General features: G+C 31.9%; 1 long non-coding RNA gene across 1 annotated transcript; it reads left to right on the plus strand.

Moving 5' to 3' along the window:
- The first annotated feature begins 3,765 nt into the window (after positions 1-3,765).
- On the plus strand, positions 3,766-5,850 carry LOC149226339 (uncharacterized). The gene is made up of 2 exons (XR_016247017.1): positions 3,766-4,041; positions 5,474-5,850. It is a non-coding gene; the product is annotated as an uncharacterized LOC149226339 (long non-coding RNA).
- The last annotated feature ends 2,360 nt before the right edge of the window (positions 5,851-8,210 follow it).

Below are 8,210 nucleotides of genomic sequence, written 5' to 3' on the forward strand. Positions count from 1 at the left end.
ATAGCATGAAATAGGAACCAACAAAGCATCATCAAGGAGCTAATATGAGCAAAGATATCGCATCAGGCTCACATGAAGGAACAATTAGTGAGAGTAGTGATCTTCATTACACTAAAGCCATTGAGAAATAAACCCATATTTTCAATTAGGAAGAGGATGGTGAGGCACATCGTCTTCATTCATTTCATGGAGTGATGGTGGCCTCGCTACCTCCCCATTTATTTCTTCCCCTCTGACCCCATATAAGGATTGATTTGCACTGGTTGGTTGGACTTGTTTAAATGAAATTGGATACATATAATTATTAAGAATATTTAGAAATGTATTATAATTATTAAGAATATTTAAATAACTATATATATACATATACACACACACACACACACACATATATATATATATAATGAATTTTTTTCTCATTTTTTTAAAAATGATTAGAAAGACAATTTAATGTTTCATGTATTTTCTTTTGTTAAAAAATTAAATTCAATTAAGTGACAACCCGCCCATGTTGTTAATATTGGATTGAATTCTTACGTCAAGAAAGAAAATGTAATAATATGTAATATTATTTATATTAAAAGTGTCTAAGATGAAAACCATTTTCTAAAAAAAAATCATTTATATACACATATTAAATTTTAGTTTTCAAATATTTATAAGAGTTAAATCTCTCTCTCTCTCTCTCTCTCTCTCTCTCTATATATATATATATATATATATATATATATATATATATATATATATATATATATATATATATATATATATATATATATAAGATTGTTTATTTTGAAATAGGGCTTTCATAATTATAATTTTAATTGTTAATAATGATTAAGTGCACGGTAAGGATTTAACTTCTATGGAATATCTACAAATATTAGTGGTAGCCACATTAGAGTGTTGAGATTTATCTCAAATATTTTTTCCTTTCCAATTTAACTAGGGAAACCATATAAATTAAATGTCTAATAAATTATGATAGACATCAAAACCCTTATCTTATGATATATTTCTCATTGATAGAAACTTATAAATCAAACTATGTGGATGATTTTTAATCCTATCCATTGTTTCAGGCAGACCCCCCACCCATCATCCACCTTTTCTAAGCTTTGAAATCAATTGGCTATACCTCTTCACAGATCTCAAAATCTTTCAAGGATGCCTCCAATCCCAAATCCTTTAGCCCCATTTCCTCTCCTCCTCAAATTCAATCTCTCTCCCTTACATAAAAGGGGCAACCAACCTCATTGCAAAACCCTGTTAAGTTTGACCCCATACTAAGTTTAGGAGTCTACCAGATTCCCTATTCGTGTGGGAAGTCATACATTGGTTAGACCAACCAGCCCTTCAAATCACATCTTACAGAGCATATTGTCGATACTAGCCATCTTTGCTTTTCTAACTTTTCCATCGTTGAGCGCTCTTTTTATTTTGAGCATTTGATTTGCTTCGATCAATCTAGGATCCTTACCTCTCTTCCATTTCACAACTCCAGGATCATTAGGGATGCCCTCGAAATAGAGAAGCACCCTTAGAACATTAATAGAGAAGATGGCTACACATTAAGTCATTTTTGGCACCTTGTTATCTACCATATTTCTCAATAGTTTGGCCCCCAATTTCTTGTGCTCTCCTCCTTCTATCCGATTTTTAATCCCCTTTTAATCCTTCCATTTATTTATTTTGAGAGTGAGTCTAGTTTCAACTAATTTTTAATCCTGCCATTTCTTTCTTTTCAAAGTAGGGTTGTTTCCTTCTTATTTTTCTAATCATAATTATTTTCCTTTTATCTATCCTTTTTCCCTAATTTTCTAATTAATTTCTTATTCCCCTAATTTTCATTTAATTTCTTTAGTATTCTAATTCTCTCTGCCTCTCTTATTCTCTCTTTACATATTTTAATTTATTTCAAATATATTCTTCTTCTTTATTTACTTATTCATCAATTTATTTTATATTTAATTTAATTTAATTCATTTATTATTTTCCTTAACAATTAGTGAGTTATCACCTTTTATTAAAGGCTCTATAGTACTCATTTGAAATTATAAAATTTCTTTATCCCTAATTGTAAGTGGAGGGTCCACCTAAAACATTAAACATAATTAAAAAAATCCACTCGGGGAAATTCTGTTTATTGAACTCTACACTCCCTCGCATCTCACATAATCGATATTAAAAAAATTAAAAAAAAATAAAATCACAACTCTTTAATGGTTATTAATGGAATAAAAATATACCAAAAAATTTATTTCACAATAAACACACATTATAATTAAGAAAATAAATATATTATAAAATTAAATTAAGTAAAATATAATATGATTGCTTTACTTCGATTTAACTCGTATTCTTCGAATTTCTTAAATACTTTTAAATCTACACTCTATATCTGAGTTCAAATTGGCGATGAGGACTTATGATAGTCAGCGTTTGATCAAATAAATACTTTCTGGACCATAAAAGAGAAAGAGATAATAAAAATATGAATATTATTTTTGCATTGAAACTAATGTCGCTCGGTTGATTCATTCGGCACAAGATAAATATTGGTGTGAAAGGAGTCGTGATGTGGATGGCTTGAAGGCATGAAAAGTTGGTGTCAAAGGAATAATGAGGAATAATTATGAGGATGTCTTGAGGGCATGAAAAATGGTCGGAAGGAGAAATAAATTTTCACGATTATTTTCTTTAATTTATTTATTTTTATATTTTTAAAATATAAATATAAATTTTGAAAATAATTTATAAATTAATTAATTAAATTAAATAAATTGTAAATATTGATTAATAAAAATTTATAAAAACACTTGGTTGATCTTCAATTGGTTTATTTAGTTTGATTATTTTCAATTGGGTTATTTAGTTTGATTATTAATTGGGTTTTCCTTTTCCTCAATCCGATTTATTTATTAATGTTGAAAAGAAGAATGTTATTGTTTCAATTGAAATTGAATTATTGTAATGATTTTTAACGCCCTTATTATTATTATGGTCATCTTTCTCATTAAGACTCGATTATTATAACCACTTTTAACCTTTTTGGTCCCTGGCTTCAGCAGGACTATAGCAATGCAATCAGCAGATCGTTGACTTAGCATTAATTTAATTGTTGACCAATGTTTTTATAGCGTTATCATGGTTTATCCAAGGTTTTACAATGCCCATTGTTATCCATCTAAAATTTAAGCAAAGTTTTTGGCTGAAAAAAAAAGACCTCTTATTGCAGGCCTCACTTATTTATTTATTCAAAGTTATTGTTTAATGTTGTGCCTAAATTATTTACCCAAAGTCATTGTTTAATGTTGTGCATGCTTCCATCAATACATCGATGCCACCACAATCGTCTACTTTCGATGCCACAACAATCCTCTTCCTCTTCGTGTTGGGGCCTCCACGTGTAGTGATGGACATGTGGCTTCTTCACAGTCCTCTAAGTGTAAACTTATTTTTTGGTTTTAATGGGATGGATGGGCAGGTACGCTACCTGCTGGTATACAGAAGCAGGTATAGGAGGAGAAGGAGCGTCTACCACGCCCATGCTAGTAGCCCATGCCCATGACGCTAGACAAAAGCAGGTACATGCTACCATGCCCATGCTGGTAGATAGAAGCAGGTACATGAGAAGGAGGAGTGTTATGCACACCCACGCCCATGCTGGTAGACAGAAGCAGGTACGCAACCTATTGTAGACCTAAGCAGGTACAAGAGGAGGAGGAGTGTTGCTCATGCCCATGCCCACGCCCACGCCCAGAGGTCGTCCAAGGGTCAGGTTTGTTTCAAAATATCCAAATATAGGAAAAATCTCTAAACTATAATCGTATGTGTTTTTAGGTTCTACAGACTATTCAAAATGGGAAAGAAGTTGGAGCTGAAACGCATCCAAAACCCTAATAGTTCACGTGATTCCTTCTCCAAAAGAAAGAGGGGACTGCTAAAGAAATCGGTCAAGCTTTTTGTTCTCTGTGATGTTGAAGTTTCCCTCATCATTTTATTTGAAACCGCCAAGATTTACGAGTTTGCAAGCAACAAGTAGGTTTCCTTCTTCCATCCCTTCAAATCTCACAAAGTATTTGTTAATATTTCTTTTTTTATGAATTTATGGAAACAATTTGAGGGTCACTAAATTTTTTTAAAAATGAGCATGTCTAGATGTCCATTTTAACCAAAATTTGGAAATAAAGTAGTGTATCCAACCTCAAAATAGTCCTGGAAGAAATTAAAGAATTATTTATATTTTGTTCAAAAGTGAAGCAATTACTCTAGGAACAAGGGTTATAAGATATCTGGTAACTTGAGCCTTTTCCAGGGACTTAAAGCTCAGCATAACATTGATTACTTACTTGAGGAAACCTACTCGAGGCAGCCTACTGACTGTTGAAATAGATTATGAGATGTCTAAGAACAACATTCTCGTGTCTCTCTTAGATTTGCAGGGTTGCGCGGTTGGTTTTTTTAAGAGAAACCGTGGTTTTTTTTAAGAAAAGCCATGAATTCCACTAGTTTTTTTTTATACACAGGTTGCCCTCTTTTTCATTCACATTAGCTTTTTTTTTTATACACAGGTTGCCCTCTTTTTCATTCACGTTTTATTTTTCCTTGGTCCCAGCGCCAACAATCTTTAATTTGATTCCTTGTTTTACAATGCAAATAATTATAATTGATACTATACTTGTACACCACAGAAAATTCAATATACTAATTTTATAAGGAATACATTTCAGATACTTGAACTTAGCAACTATATATAGTCATGATGTAAGGAAAACTGGTGTGGTTGGTAGGGTTGTATTGCACTGTTAAAAAAAACTAGCTTATAACATTCTTTTATTGTCCAGAAAAGAAAAATCTCAAGAGAAAAATGGGGTACTTACTGTTGGACCATTTTAACTATTTCCCGCTGCCACTTCAAGAAAAATAAGAAATCTGTTGCGAAACCTCATCTGATACTATAGATTGAGGCTTTGTGGCTGAACATTTTATAGGATTCAAAGGGAGACATTTTCCTCAGATAAAATTAGATAATTTAACCATTTTAGTGCCATTGTATACTTTGTTTTCTTGTGTTCAGAACAACGGATTGCTATTTTCTCTCTGCGTCTTCATATTTTCTCTGTGCTATGATTCATGATGTCCCAGATTGGCATAGTGGAAACATGCACATAGACATTTGGGCAACAGTGGAGGCATACAAAAGCAATGAATAAAACATGGTGTGGTTGATAACAAAGTCGTGGAGAGTCGGTACATGTTACTTTTATATTTTATTTTAAATTATTTCATTTAAAATGATTTATTAATTATTTTTTTCATTTTAATTAATCTTTTTTTATTTACATATATTAAAAAAATGAACACCAACAACTTTACTTTTGCATGCAGGTCGTGACCAGCTCTTGTGAATTCTTTTGATTAAGTTAGAGATCCATATACTGATATATAAAAGCATACTTTCACATTGCAGTTGGAGTAGATCCAGATGCAGAAGTGCAACCTTATTATACCTAAAGACTAGCAGCTCCAAATCTAGACCCATTTTCTGTCTTTTGAGAGCGTGATCCAGAGTCTAACCTTATTGGTGAGTGAGACCCTGATACTTATGATTGTGATGTGGAGTATACAACTAGCTCTGATTCAATTGGAGTAAACTGCTGCTACTTGTGGTGTTTATGGTGTAAGTTGATTGAGTTGAGAAGTATCTAAACCATTAGAAGATGAGTCTAAATTCTTGATAGATGTATCATTTTCTCTTTATTTTCCATCTTTAGTATTGACATCACTTCCAACAGATTTCTGATTATGCACGAGAAGACTCATTATTTTTTTTGGTCCTCATGGTTAGCTATAATTTTTTCTTGTGTTTCTATCTGCCGCATTTATTATGGACCCGTTTTCAAAAATTTGGATAGAATTAGTATCCTAAATGTTGTCACAGTCTGCATTAAGGACAACAACAATTACATGCATTTGACATCACTTCCAACCGATATTGACATCACTTCCAACATATTTCTGATTATGCACGAGAAGACTCATAATTTTTTTTTGGTCGTCATGGTTAGTTATAATTTTTTTTTTTGTGTTTCTATCTGCCGCATTTATTATGGACTCGTTTTCAAAAATTTGGATAGAATTAGTATCCTCAATGTTGTCACAGTCCCCATTAAGGACAACAACAATTACATTCATTTGATCTAAAGAACTATCTTTAGAAATATAATCATCTATAGAAATTTGAACCTCATTTATTGAGTGAAGTGCCTATGTTTTGACTAAGGAGTTTTAGAGCATGCTTAAGAATATGGTTCTGCATAGTCTTCTCCAGCTTCTTTGGAACTTTGAACCTCGAGTTTATTCCTCAATTCTAATGGAGAGCTTTGTTGACATATATAGACATAGTGTTCTAAAAGTGTTATACTACTATTATTTGCATTATGAGTATTTCTGCCATTGTTGCTTTGGGGTCAGAGCAAGTGAACCCTTATGTGAGTCAAAGGATGAATTCTTCAATAAACTTTAAAATCCTTCATGAGTCTCACATTTCATCAAAACCAAACGCTCAACAACATGCTCCAGAATTTATTGAAGATTGAGCATCTCCTGCTGACTTCATTGCAGTTTTATAATAATTTTTAGAATGGGATAGGTAAATTCCATTAATCTATCTAGAAACTTTTCTAAATTGCTACACATGGCTAATGAAAGATCTTTGATGGCTAATGAAATATCTCTGATGGCTAATGAAAAATCTCTGATAAAGTATAGGTTGCAGAACCAACTGGTAATTCTTTTAAACTTGAGCAACCTGACATATCCACTGATGAGGCCAATGCTTTCTTGAACACTTCTTAGTTTTCTACATCCTTTCAAATCTAATTTAATAAGTGACATTAAGTTTCCAAAGCGGTGATAAAGATATACTAGCCTTTCGCAATAGGCTAAATCCAATAATTTTAATGCTCCAAAATCTTTAGCCAATTTCCTTAAACTTAAGCAATAATTCGTTGTAACTTCTCTCAAATTTTGGAATTTAATCTATTTACAAAATATATATTACAGATTAGGAGGTTGTTTGTTTTGTAAGCAAGCAATTTAAAAAAAATTAGAATCGGCAGGGACTACGCCTACGTGCAGGCCTTGTTGTTATTAAACACGGAATAAAATTCTGTCCTTATCTATCAGGTAGATAAAATGTTATATAAAAGGAAAACAATGATTCAGAAGATCTCACACATTCATTATTTTCCTCGTCATATTCTCTGTTTGTTCATATGTTTCGATATGGAACATTATTAAAAACTGCAATTTGATAGTTTTAAAAATCTAAATGTACAGTAAGTCAATGAATATATTTTTGTGAAACGAAACAAAGGTCTATGTAATGTTTGGTATTTTAGAGATCCTGATGCATGGTACGCCAATAAAAATATTGTTGCAAAACACTAACATAGCATAAACACTTAGTTTAAGTTAGCTTTAATTAGCTTTAGTTATTGCAGGTAAGATCTCGATGCATGGTACGTCAATAAAAATATTGTTGCCAAAACATTAATATAGCATAAGATATATTTAGTTTAAGTTAGTTTTAATTAGCTTTAGTTATTTCATGTACAACTAAGCATAAGTTAGTTGCTTGATGTATTGATTCTCAAATCAATATTGAGTAATCAAATTCATTTTCTGTTCTAACTTTTTATTTCAATTCTTGCAAGTTTGTGCAATTATTGTTAAGCTAGATATTTATCTGTCCTCTAATAATTTTACATGGTATTAGAGCTACAGGGGTTCAGAGAATGTGCATGAACTATATTTTGTAGGTTTGAAGATCAAATAATTGGGAATTGTTGGGAGATTTGATTTGTGGATCAAAATATTAGAGAATTGTTGCGATTGCTCCTACAGCTGGAAGGTGAAAGGATGGATTTCTCATCTTCAGTGATTCTCACTCCATATAACTAATCTAATGGAAGCCAAAGATTTTGCTTCATATTAGAGGCAAAGGCTTCTATTTGAAAGTTATGAATACTGAAGCTCAGCCCAATTCCACCATTGAAAAATCCAAATACTTCAACAAGATGGATGAAGATTTTGGTCCTCTATTGTTCTCCGTCTCTTGGGGTCAATTTTAGGGTTAAAAGCCCAAATTTTGGGGCTAAAGGCCCAAGTTTTGTATAAAAAATGTTAAGTCTCCACATTTTGTG

Source organism: Pinus tabuliformis, chromosome J (genome assembly GCF_031772625.1).
Source record: "Pinus tabuliformis cultivar Carrire ecotype Pingquan chromosome J, CPIR1, whole genome shotgun sequence".
In the NCBI taxonomy this organism is placed as follows: Eukaryota; Viridiplantae; Streptophyta; class Pinopsida; order Pinales; family Pinaceae; genus Pinus; species Pinus tabuliformis.